The following is a 13,672-nucleotide window of genomic DNA, read 5'->3' on the forward strand; positions in this document are numbered from 1 at the left end:
TAGAATGATAATTCTTCTGGAAATGAGACAGGAAAGTAAAAAGATTCTTTGCTAGATTTCACTTGATGGAAATGACAATTCTGGGAATGCTTTATTCTTAGTGATAGCTTCAAGGTATATTTGGCTCTGTAAAACTGGTTCAGAAATATTTATAAAGTGTGAGACTAATCATCCAGAAGGGAAAAAGAAAACAAACTGTCTTTTAATACATAACTTAAAAGTTTAATTTGCTGACTAATGATTTATACACACGTCCATTTTCCGCTTGCCAATGCCATTTATTTTGTCATACTACAAAATTTTACAAACTACTGAATCAATAAATCTTATGGAATATGTCACAACCTTTCATAATTAATCTATGCTTTCAAAAATCTACCATGAGATGGAAACACTTGCACTTAAATTGTAGGTAAAACATATGAACTTTGGCAACTTGGAAATTAATTATTTGAAAAGTACCTGAGATGAGATAAAAGATACTTTATGCCCTCACATTCAGACACACAGAGATCACCTCATGGACACCAAGAACTTTGCTTGAATTTTAAAAATAATTAAGGGCCAGATTCCTAAACCTTAGGAAACTTTCTAGAACAAATTCTGATAAGACACACATGAGAAAGATTTAAAATACTTTTAGGACATCTCAGCTTTCAGAATTTAACATTTTGCTTTAATTTTATCTGAATTGATCTCATTTTGACATGGACTGTGTTTCTCCTTTAGGATATTCTTCATTTTTATACAGTTAAATTGTGCAGATGGAGAGAACACCTATCCAATGTGTTCACTGAATCATTAAATTTGAGAAGAGGCACGTTAATATTTAAGAAGAAAATTGTCCTGAATGCCTAGTGAGCTTAAGAATGGCAGCATGTTTGATATTGGTGGCAGTGTGGTATGTGAGAATGTGTAGAGCAGGAGATTTATTGGCACCTGTTTCCCAGTTTTATTTACTGTTTTCTTTTTTAAAAAACAATTGTATAAAGTATCCATATTTATGCTAATATATTAGTTAAGTACTTACGAACTCTGTATTTTCATGAAGAGTAATGTCATCCCAGGGATGAGCCCTACTTGATCATCATGGATAATCGTTTTGATGTGTTCTTGGATTGTGTTTGCGAGGATTTTATTGAGTATTTTTGCATCGATATTCATAAGGGAAATTGGTCTGAAGTTCTCTTTCTTCGTTGGATCTTTATGTGGATTAGGTATCAGAGTAATTGTGGGTTTATAGAATGAATTGCGTAGAGTACCTTTTGTTTCTATTTTGTGGAATAGTTTGAGGAGAGTTGGAATTAGGTCTTCTTTAACGTCTAAACGCACTAAACGCATCTTATCCTGGGCTTTTTTTGGTTGGGAGACTATTAATGACTGCTTCTATTTCTTTAGGGGAGATGGGACTGTTTAGGTCATTAATCTGATTTCTATTTAACTTTGCTACCTGGTATCTGTCTAGGAAGTTGTCCATTTTATCCAGGTTTTCCAGTTTTGCTGAGTATAGACTTTTGTAGTAGGATCTGATGATGTTTTGGATTTCCCCATGCTCTGTTGTTATATCTATTTTTCATTTCTGATTGGGTTAATTAGAATACTGTCCCTGTGCCCTCTAGTTAGTCTGTCTAAGGGTTTATCTATCTTGTTGATTTTCTCCAAGCACCAGCTCCTGGTTTGGTTGATACTCTGAATAGTTCTTTTTGTTTCCACTTGGTTGATTCCAGCCCTAAGTTTGATTATTTCCTGCAGTCTACTCCTCTTGAGTGAATTTGCTTCCTTTCTTTCTAGAGGTTCTAGGTGTGCTGTCAGGCTGCTAGTGTGTGCTCTCTCTAGGTTTTTTTTGGAGGCACTCAGGTCTATGAGTTTTCCTCTTAGGACTCTCATCATTGTGTCCCATAAGTTTGGGGATACTGTGGCTTCATTTTCATTAAACTCAAAAATTCTTAAATTTCTTTCTTTATTTCTTCCTAGACCAAGGTATCACTGAGTAGAGTGTTGTTCCATTTCCACATGAATATTGGCTTTCTATTATTTATTCTGTTATTGAAGATCAGCCTTAGTCCATGGTGATCTGATAGGATGCATGGGATAATTTCATTATTTTTGTATCTGTTGAGGCCTGTTTTTTGACCGATCATATGGTCAATTTTGGAGGAGATACCAGGAGGTACTGAGAAGAAGGTATATCCTTTTATTTCAGGATAAAATGTTCTGTAGATATCTATTAAATCCATTTGTTTCATAACTTTTGATAGTTTCACTCTGTCTCTGTTTAGTTTCTATTTCCAAGATCTGTCCATTAGTGAGAGTGGGGTGTTCAAGTCTCCCACTATTATTGTGTGAGGAGCAAAGTGTCCTTTCAGCTTTCCTAAAGTTTCTTTGGTGAATGTGACTGCCCTTCCATGTTTAGCATAGATATTTAGAATTGAGAGTTCATCTTCGTAGATTTTNCTTTTGATGAGTATGAAATGCCCCCTCCTTTTTTTTTTTTTTTTTTTGATAACTTTGGGTTGGAAGTCAATTTTATTTGATATTAGAATGGCTACTCCAGCTTGTTTCTTTGGACCATTTGCCTGGAAATTTTTTTTCTACCCTTTCACTCTGAGGTAGTGTCTGTCTTTGTCCCTGAGGTGGGTTTCCTGTAAGCAGCAAAATGTTGGGTCCTGNTTGTGTAGCCATTCTATTAGTCTATGTCTTTTTATTGGGGAATTGAGTTCATTGATGTTAAGAGAAATCAAAGAAAAGTAATTCTTGCTTCCTATTATTTTTGTTGTTAGAGTTGGCATTCTGTTCTTGTGGCTGTCTTCTTTTAAATTTGTTGAAGGATTACCTTCTTGCTTTTTCTAGGATATAGTTTCCAACTTTGTGTTGTTGTTTTCCCTTTATTATCCTTTGAAAGGCTGGATTCATGGAAAAATATTGTGTGAAGTTGGTTTTGTCTTGGAATAATTTGGTTTTACCCTTTTAGGTAATTGAGAGTTTTGCTGGGTAGGGTAGCCTGGGCTGGCATGTGTTAAAACCATCCAGTGGAAAAAATTCAGCATTTTCAACAAATGGTTCTGACTCAACCTGCAGTAAGCATGTAGAAGAATGTGAATTGATCCATTCTTATCTCCTTGTAAGAGATGCTAAAGTCTAGGTATGCTAAAGTCTAGGTAGATCAAGGATCTCCACATAAAACAAGAGAAACTGAAACTTATACGGGGAATAGCCTTGAACATATGGGTACAGGGGAAAATTTCTTGAACACAACAGCAATGGCTTGTGCTGTAAGATCATGATTTACAAATGGGACCTCATAAAATTGCTAAGCTTCTGTAAGGCAAAGAACACTGTCAATAAGACAAAAAGGTCACGAACTAATTGGGAAAACATCTTTACCAATTCTAAATCTGATATGGGACTACTATCCAAAATATATAAAGAAATCAAAAAGTTGGACTCCAGAAAATCAAATAACCCTATAAAAAATTGGTGTGTAGAGGTGAACAAAGAGTTCTCAACTGAGGAATATCAAATAGCTGAGAAGCACATGAAAAAATGTTAAATGATCCTTAATCACCAGGGGAATGCAAATCAAAACAACCCTGAGATTCAACCTCACACCAGTCAGAATGGCTAGGATCAAAAAATTAAGTTGACAGCAGATGCTGACTTGGATTTGGAGAAAGAGGAACACTTTTCCATTGCTGGTGTGATTGTAAGCTGGTACAACCACTCTGGAAATCAGTTTGGCAGTTCCTCAGAAAATTGGACATAGTACTACTGGAAGATCATGCAATACCACTTCTGGAAATATAGCCAGAATATGTTCCAAATTGTAATTAGGAAACATGCTCCACTATATTCATAGCAGCTTTTATATATATATAATAGCCAAGATCTGGAAAGAACCCAGATGTTCCTCAACTGAGAAATTGATTTAGAAAATGTTAACATTTTCACAGTGGAGTACTACTCAACAATTAAAAAACAAGGTATTCATGAAATTCTTAGGCAAATGGATGGATCTGGAGGATATCATCCTGAGTGAGGTAACCCAAACACAATAGATCATACATGATATGCACTCACTGATAAATGGATATTAGCCCAGAAACTTAGAATACCCAAGATACAATTTGTAAAACACATGAAACTCAGGAAGAAGGAAGACCAAAATATGGATACTCTATAAGTTACTTCTTAGAAGGGGAAACAAAATACCTATGGAAGGAGTTACAGAGACAAATTTTAAAGCTGAGAATGAAGGAAGGCAATCCAGAGACTGCCTAACCCAGGTTCCATCCCTTAAACAACCACAAACCCAGACACAGTTGCATATGCCAAAGTTTTGTTGTAGGACTCTGATATAGCTGTCTCCTGTAAGGCTATGCCAATACTTGGCAAATATAGAAGTAGATGCTCACAGTTATCTATTGAATGGAACACAGGGTCCCCAGTGATGGAGCTAGAGAAATAACCCAAGGTTCTGAAGGTGTCTGCAACCCTATAGGAGGAACAACAATATGTACTAACCAGTACTCACAGAGCTTGTGTTTCTACCTGCATCTGTAGTACAGGATGGCCTAGTTGGCCATCAATGAGAGAAGAGGCCCTTGGTCTTGTGATATATGCCCTAATATAGGGAAATGCCAGAGCCAGGAAGCAGATGTGGGTGAGTTTGGGAGCAGGGGGAGGGTGGAAAATTTAGGGGAGTTCTGGAGAGGAAACTAGGAAAGTGGATAGCATTTGAAATGTAAATAAAGAAGATATGTAATTAAAAAACAGGAAAGAAAAAGGAATATTCCTACACAGTTGGTGGGATTACAAGCTGGTACAACCGGTCTGGATATCAGTCTGGAGGTTCCTTTAAAAAATTGAACAACGTATAACCTTAGGACCTGGTTATACCACTCCTGGGAATATACCTAAAAGATGCTCCAACAAAGAACAAGGACACATGCACTACCTCATTCATAGCAGCCTTGTTTATAATAGCCAGAAGCTGGAAATAACTCAGTTGTCCTTTAATAGAAGAATAGATACAGAAAATGTGATACATTTACACCATGTAGTACTACTCAGCCACTAAAAACAATGAGTTCATGATATTCTTAGGCAAATGGATGAAACTAGAAATTATCCTGAGTGAGGTAACCAGTTACATAAGTACACACATGGTATGCACTCGCTGATAAGTGGATATTAGCCCCAAAGCATGGAATCCCCAAGATACAATTCACAGACCACATGGAGCTCAAGAAGAGGGAAGAACAGAGTATGGCTTCTTCAGTTCTTCTTAGAAGGGGGAAAATGCTCATGGGTACAAATATAAAGACAAAATACGTGTCAGAGACTGAAGGAAAGGCCATCCAGAGACTTCCTCACTTTGTGATCCATCCCATGTATAGACACTAAACCCAGATACTGTGGCAAATGCAATGAAATGCTTGCTGACTCTAGCCTGATAGGCTAGAGTCCTGAAAGGCTCTGCCAGTGCCTGACAAATACTGAGGTTGATGCTTGCAGCCAACTATGGGACTGAGCAAGGAGTTCCTAATGGAGCAGTTATAAAAAGGACTAAAGGAGCTGAAAGGGTTTGGAACCCCATAGGAAGAACAACAATATTAACCAACAAGACCACCCCCTAGTTGCCAAGGTCTAAACCACAAACCAAAGTGCACATATGGAGCAACCCATTGCTTCAGCTGCATATGTGGCAGAGGAGGGTCTTCTTAACCATCAAAGGGAGAAGAGGCCACTGGTCCTGTGAATGCTTGATACCCCAATATGGGTGAATACGTGGGCAGGGAGGAAAGAGTGGGTGTGGGGGGGCACCATTACAGGTTCAAGGGGAGAGCAAACAGGAAAGGGAATAACATTTGAAATGTAAATAAATAAAATATCTAATAAAAATAAGATATAACAATAAAAGCAACTAATACACACAAATTATTATGAAAGCAAATCTCATATTCTTTAGAGATACACTTTTATACTTCCCAAGTGAACTATTGCATACAGAACACTTCTTAGAATATACTAAGTATAGTATACTTAAAGCACATTTTATTAACATAAAGATCATTTTTATCTTTTAAATTAATACAGATATATATTAATTGAAGTAGATCTGAAATTATGGTAAACAGATTTTTTTCATCTATTGTAATCATTTATATTTTTATGCTATGTAAGTGTTTTGAAAATTGATCTCTTTTAGAAAAATATTTGGGGACATAACAGTTTAAGAAATATTCTGTAATGTTTCTGATTTCTCAATAATTGCAAAGTTGTGGAAATCTATGGGTTAAATGCATCATCCTTGTCTAAATTTATGAATTTTCTGTTCAGTTAATTGACTTTAAAATATTAGGTATTATTATAGTAAAAAAAATTGACTGTAAAAGATCTACTAAGGCAGTCATGTATAATGAAGCTTCCCATAGAAAAGAAACATAAAGAGAAAATGACTCTTTGGATGAGGATCACAAATATAAATAGTAACAGATATCATAAATCAAATTGTGTGCTAAAGACTTTTAACAAAAATCAATTGGAAAAATTAAAATGTTCAGACAAGGTGCCCAATTGAGTTTTATCTCCATACATATGTTTCCACTGGAGTCACTGCCCCACTGTGACCATTTTTTATACCATGATATAAAGACTACAATATGTGTTGGAAAAAAATCATCTTTGAACTGTTCTCAAGGTCACAATACTTTTACTCTAGAACTATTCTTTTATTGTTTTAATTTTCTCTCACAGCATAAGGGGAGCCAAGCCACTCCACAAACAAGAGACTTTGAGAACACTTTAGGATACAACTAATTAGTGAGATAGTTCTACTCACAAGGAAAATTTATAAAATGAAATTACATGAAAATTTTTTTTACCAATATAATCTATATTACTTAATATGTTTCTTATTGGACTGATGAAATTGTCAGTGTTAAGTTAAAAGGTACATCTGTCTAAATATCACTGAGAGTTTCTAAGCATGAAAATTTTATGAGTAAATGCACTGCATATAATGAGTAGACTTCTTTTAAAATAAATAGTATTATCAATAACTATTGGAATAGGTAATCTTCCGCCTATCCCTGGCTAACTCTTCAAAACTCCAAGTCCTGTTCATGCTGTAAGTACCTTTAGTCTACTCTTTACATGTAGTACTTATTTAGTACTGTCCATGCCTATCCACATTGCCAGTCTTATATTAATCTAAAAATTGAACAGAGAATATTTATTAAATTAGAATTGTGACTACAATCCATAAATATGTCTTATAAGAAATAAAGTGTGGAAAAATGACTGAAATATTTCATGAAACATAACAAAGCTAACATGTTGAAAACAAGTTAAATTACACTTAGTGATCATTTTATATATGCCTTTTATAAACATATAACAGTAATATGCTCACTCATTTTTACATGTATGGAGTGCATACTTATTTAATTTCTCAAAGTTCCTCATTTATATCAGTGAACACAGAGGCGAACCTAAGATGTCCAACCAGTGAATTTCTGAAAGGCTTTCTTCATGTCTCTATTCCTTAGACTGTAGATAAAGTGGTTCAGCATCTGAGGGTCTACAGTGTACATCACTGACACTGCTGAATGTCTTGTAAATTCAGCTACTGAGGAGCTGAAATACACACCAAGACAGGATCCATAGAACAAGAATACAACAGACATATGAGATGCACAAGTGGAAAAGCCGTTTTTCTTTCCTGTTTGGGATGTCATTCTCAAGACTGACAACAAAATGTAAATATATGAAAAGATGACTCCACAGAACTGACCACTCATAAATATGAAAACTGCAACAAGTATAAGTAAGTTATTAATGAAGGGATCAAAACAGGCAAGATTTAGGATCTGAGCAAGTTCACAGAAGAAATTATGTATTTCCAAGTTTGTGCAGAAAGACAGTTGCAACACCATCAGACTGTGGACCAGAGCATCTTTAATGTTAAATGAAAGGCAGAGAAGAGCAAAGAGGGCACAACAACCAGGATTCTTGGTGACTGTATAACTCAGGGGTTTACAAATGTTCACATAACGATCATAGGTCATTACTGCAAAGAGAAAATTTTCCATACTGTATCATCCCTCACCTTTGAAGCAGGCTGATCCAGACTTTGACCTTGCTACCACTAAGAAGGAGATTACCTAGGGTAGAGCCTTCTCACCTTGATGGCTCTACTTGCTCTTCTACAAGACTCTGCTTCCTGCTGAAAGGTCCTTGAGACGTTCTTGAGACACACCACGTAGATTGCCTATGGGCTGGCTCCAGGCGCCAAGAATGGGCTGGCTGGGAATGGGCTGGCTGGGAATGGGCCCACCCTCTTTATAAGCACAGACTCTCAGTAAACTTCAGAGGCTTTGAACAGAAAGGTTTGTCTTGGCCTCATTCTTTTCTAGCCATCTGATCTCTTTCAGCCCCAGCCAGCCTTTCAGGGGAACCCAGTTCATGTGGCCACAGGTGGCTACAGGTGGCACCCAGAATGTGGGGCCTGAACACAGCAGGACAGACTGAGAGAAGGCTGTCTTATGTGGAGCTCCATGAGAAGGGAAGAACAAGAAGATCATATCGAGCACAATGAGCAACAGGTATCCATGCTAGCGCTGGCTTTAAACTTCATCTTTTCTAAATTGTTGCTGTAGGTGCAATAGGATACAGGCTAAGTTGGGACAGTGTTGACCCGGCACTGATTCCACTTAGGGGTGGTCAGCAGAAAATGGGATCAGAGAATTCTAAACAGGCATTTGTCTGCAGCCTCCAAGAGCTGCTTCAGGCGAGAGTAGGGTTTGAAAAACAATTGTTAGAAGATTTCTCAGATCAGATAGATTCTTGCTGCCCATGGTTCAAAAAAGAAAAAACTTTAGATAAGAGAACTTGGGAGAGAATTGGAGAAGCTCTAAGAAATACCCAGGCAGATAATTTCACCCTCTGCCTCTGGGCGCTTGTAAAAGATGCTATTGATGAAGAGACCTCGCAGGCATCAGATAGTACCCAGGCAGAGTTTGGAGAATCTCAGGAAGAACACCTGCCAGATAGAACTTTCTCAGAAGAGGGCCCTCTCAACCCTAAATTAAAGAAAGATACAGAGATTCTGATGATGAGATAACATTAGACAAGGAAGATCATTCAGAAAAAGGAGCCGCCAAATATTTTGGTTAGGATTGGCCTCCTTGTGAACATCCTGCTCCACTTATGGCCTCCACTATAGGAGATGCTACTCATATGGATATGCAACTAAGTAAATTAGAGTTTGAAATCAAGTTGCAGAAATTGACTAATGAGCTTCAGGAGCTAAAACAGGTGTCAAATACAGGGAATAACAGCTATTCTGAAATGTACCAATCTCCACTAGAAAGAGCTGTGAGTCAAGGCTCATGGGAAAGGGCAAGATACTTTCCTATAGTTGAGATAATTGATCAGAAAGATAATAGCATCAGACAATACCAGACTATGGAGTTCAGGGTGACAAAGGAGTTAAAATCAGCTGTTGCACAATATGGCCCTACAGTTCCTTTCACACAAGCATTATTGGATATTGTCATGGAGTCACATTTAACCCCCCAAGATTGGAAGACTCTATATAAGGCTATTCTGTCAGGAAGAGATGTCTTGCTTTCGAATTCTGAATGGTAAGAAGCCAGTAAGAAAGCCACTTTGAATGCTCAAACAGGTAATCCAGACTGGGATGTTAACATGCTTTTAGGAGAAGGTCAATATGAAAGGAATGCTAATCAGATTGGGTTTCCTGTTGGAGTGTACATGCAGGTTGCTATGGCTGCTCGCTACGCTTGGAATCAGTTACCAACTAAAGGGGATCTTGGTGGAAGTTTAGCCAGCATTCAGCAGGGTCCTGATGAGCTTTACGAGGACTTTGTGGATAGGCTATTGAAAGCAGCCAGTAGAATTCTTGGAGATTCTCAAACAGGAATTCTTTTCATTATGCAATTGACTTATGAGAATGCTAAAGCAGCATGTTGCACCACTATTTAGCCCCAGAAGGACAGACAGACTTAGCAGGATATATCTGGCTTTGTGCAGAGATTAGGCCATCATATAATCAGGGTTTGGCCTTGGCTGCTGCTTTGCAACAAGGGAATAATGCACGTTTTAAGTGTGGAAGTCTGGGTCATTTTAAAAATGTTTATCTTAAGAGTAGAGGTGCTGAGAGTCGGCAAGCAGGCTGTGCTCCACGAGTTTGCCCTCCATGCAGGAAGGGCAACCATTGGGTTAGGGAATGTAAATCCAAGACAGACATTCAAGGCCTTCCATTGCCAGGAAACAAGAGGAGAGGCCAGCCTCAGGCCCTGAGATACCCACAGCAAGCATCTTATGGGGCCATGAAGCTGCTGCACAGCCAACGAAATCATTTTTGAACTTGTCAGGGCAACCCCAGGAAGTGCAGGATTGGACCACTGTTCCACCACCCATGCAGTATTAACCCCAGAAATGGGAATTCGAACTCTACATAAAGGAGTTTTTTGACCTCTAACTGCAGAAACTTGTGGATTACTTTTAGGATGAAGCAGTTCTATTTATCCATGTGTTGTAAATAATGATTATGAGGGAGAGATTAAAATCATGGCTGCTTCCCCTCATGTGTTATAACTGTACCTGCTAATCAAAGAATTGCTCAACTTGTCTTAGTTCCTTTACATCTGCTACCATCCAGATTTTTCATGTAATATTTGTTAAACGTAATATCCTGCCATATTATGAAGCAGTAGCTTAGATGATCATACTTGGAAGAAAGCAGGCACTAACTTATTTTGGAAAAGAACCAGATATCATTGTTCAGCCTTATAGTGTAGATCAAGATACTTGGCTGAAGCAGCACAGGACAGATTGGTTGTTTCCTCAAATAGGATTTATAGGAACTATAGATAATTATTATCCTCAAGATAGGTTGATAAAAATGTTAAGTGTACATGAGGTGATATTTCCAAATATGACCTCTTTACAGCATTTGTCTAATGCTCTTTTGATTTTTACTGATGGCTCCTCTAAAGGGTAAGCTGGATATCTCATGAGTAATCAACAGGTAGTCACAGAGACTCCTGGCCTCTCAGCTCAGTTAGCAGAGCTGACAGCCCTATTGAATGTTTTTCAGTCTGTAAATGATGCTTTTAATATTTTTCTGATAGTTTATATGTTCCACAATCAATTCCCTTATTGGAGACTTGTAGTACATTTAACTTCAATATGCCAGCAGGATCTCTGTTTTCACAATTGCAAAACATCATTCTTGCTCAAAAACATCCGTTTTATATTGGTCGGAGCTCATTTGGTCTTCCTGGACCTTTAGCTGTAGGCAATGATTTCATTGACAGGGCTCTAATAGGAGAGGCCTTAATTTCAGATCCTGTTGCATTGGCTAGACGTGATCATGATAAATTTCATTTCTCTAGCCGTACATTAAGGCTCTGACACGAGATCACTAAAGAGCAGGCAAGAATGATTGTAAAATAATGCTCTAAATGTATTACATTATCTCCAGTTCTGTATTTAGGAGTTAATTCACGAGGTCTTATGCCCAAGCATATTTGGCAAATGGATGTAACTCATTATGCAGAATTTGAAAAATTAAAATATATACATGTTTGTATTGACATGTGTTCAGGATTTCTTTTTGCTTCTCTACATATGGGAGAGGCCTCTAGAAATGTAACTGATCATTGTTTACAAGCCTATAATGCTATGGGATTGCCTAAAGTCATTAAGACAGATAATGGGCCATCCTATACTGGCAAAAATTTTATTTCATTTTGTAGGAATATGGTATCAGACATAAAGCTGGAATTCCTTATAACCCCATGGGACAAGAAATTGTTGAACGTGCTCATGGCACTCTGAAAAATTGGCTTTTAGAAACAAAACAGGTGCAATTATACCCCCAAGGTCACCAAAGCACATCTTGCTTTTGTCTTATTCATTTTAAATTTTTTGCAAACTGACATTAAAGGTCAGTCTGCAACAGATCGCCATTGGCATCCAGTTACTTCCAGTTCTTATGCCATGGTTAAATGGTGGGACCCAATAACTAATATGTGGAATGGTCCAGACCCTGTTTTAATTTGGGGAAGAGGTTCTGTCTGCCTTTTTTCACAAAAAGAAGATGGAGCACGATGACTGCCTGAAAGATTGGTTCCTCAAGTGGACACAGATCTTGAATCCTCTAGTAAGTATGATTCTAATCTTGATGATGTCTAAAAACCTCTTTTAGCTGGAAGAGTTAATTTGGAGTAGAGCCTCCATTTCCAGAGAATGTACAGCCTTTCTGTTGATTCTCAAAGTCATCTCTCCTACACTGGGAAGTCAGAGTCTAAGCTTAATTGTTGATAATTTGCAACTAAATAGAGTACCTGAACATCTCCAAAGAAGTTTTTATCCTGTTTTTCAACTGTCTCAACCTTGTTTTTCAAGCAGGTCAGTCAATGCCTTACAGCCTGTTTTCAGAAAGCGTACAGCTCACCTCCAGCAAAAGCAGGTGGCAGAAATTCATTGATATGAAGAAGCATTTTAAGTATATATTGTGGCTTTGGTCTGATTTGGGAGCAAGGTGTGCTATGAGAATCGGTAAGTCAATGACTGGCAACCAGATTTCAGAACTATATCAATCTAAGACAGAGGTATATGCTAAGAGGCCGTTGTTTATTAATAATACACCACAGAGCCATGTTTGTGCAAAATAAACACAAACAAGCTGCATATATTCTCCTTGATGGATAAGAATAGTTCTGGAAAATCTGAGTCCCCAAGCCAGGCACAGCCACCAGACACCATAACTCCCAGGCAGAACTATGGATCATAAATAAATTTTATGTCTCAGTTCAGCTAATTTTTATTATATATTTAGGAAGGAATTTTAGCCTCCCTCAACCTTGAAGCAGGCTGATCCAGTCTTTGACCTTGCTGCCACTAAGAAGGAGATTACCTAGGGTAGAGCCTTCTCACCTTGATGGCTATACTTGCTCTTCTACAAGACTCTGCTTCCTGCTGAAAGGTCCTTGAGATGTTCTCGAGACACACCCTGTAGATCGCCTACAGGCTGGTTCCAGGCACCAAGAATGGACTGGTGAGGGATGGGCCTACCCTCTGTATAAGCAAAGACTCTCAGTAAACTTCAGAGGCTTTGAACGGAAAGGTTTGTCTTGGCCTCATTCTTTTCTTGCCATCTGATCTCTTTCAGCTCCAGCCTCCCTTTCAGGGGAACCCAGTTCACGTGGTTGCAGGCAGCTACACCATACCACTGAAAACTCAGACAAAGTATATTTGAGAAATGCATTGTATATAACTGATTTTGTTATTCTGTGCTTGACCATTCACCAACATTTTGGTGATAGTGCTTGTGCTTGAACACAAGTCATTAATAGATAAAAGGTAGCACAGAGGGGGGTGGAGGTGGGAATCTGAGAAGATCGCCAGGAGGATGACTATGTTTCCCAGAATTATGATAAGATATCTGCACGTAAATAATACCATATATTAGGGGCTCTAGTTCAGGATCATTTGTAAGTCCAAGGAGATGAAATTCTAAAAAAAAAAAAGCTGTTTGGTTTCTGAATTGCATCTTGCCAGTAAGAGCACTGAAAATACAAAGTAAAATTCAATTAAAATCAGATTATGTAGCCTTATCACGTGAGTCTTTGGTAAAAAC

At 37.9% G+C, this 13,672-nt stretch overlaps 1 pseudogene; it reads right to left on the bottom strand.

Annotated features, from left to right (window-relative positions):
- Positions 1 to 7,493: 7,493 nt before the first annotated feature.
- Positions 7,494 to 13,585, bottom strand: LOC110301026 (annotated as a pseudogene).
- Between the last annotated feature and the right edge of the window lie 87 nt (positions 13,586 to 13,672).

The sequence above is a fragment of the Mus caroli genome, chromosome 9 (assembly GCF_900094665.2).
Source record: "Mus caroli chromosome 9, CAROLI_EIJ_v1.1, whole genome shotgun sequence".
Lineage (NCBI taxonomy): Eukaryota > Metazoa > Chordata > Mammalia > Rodentia > Muridae > Mus > Mus caroli.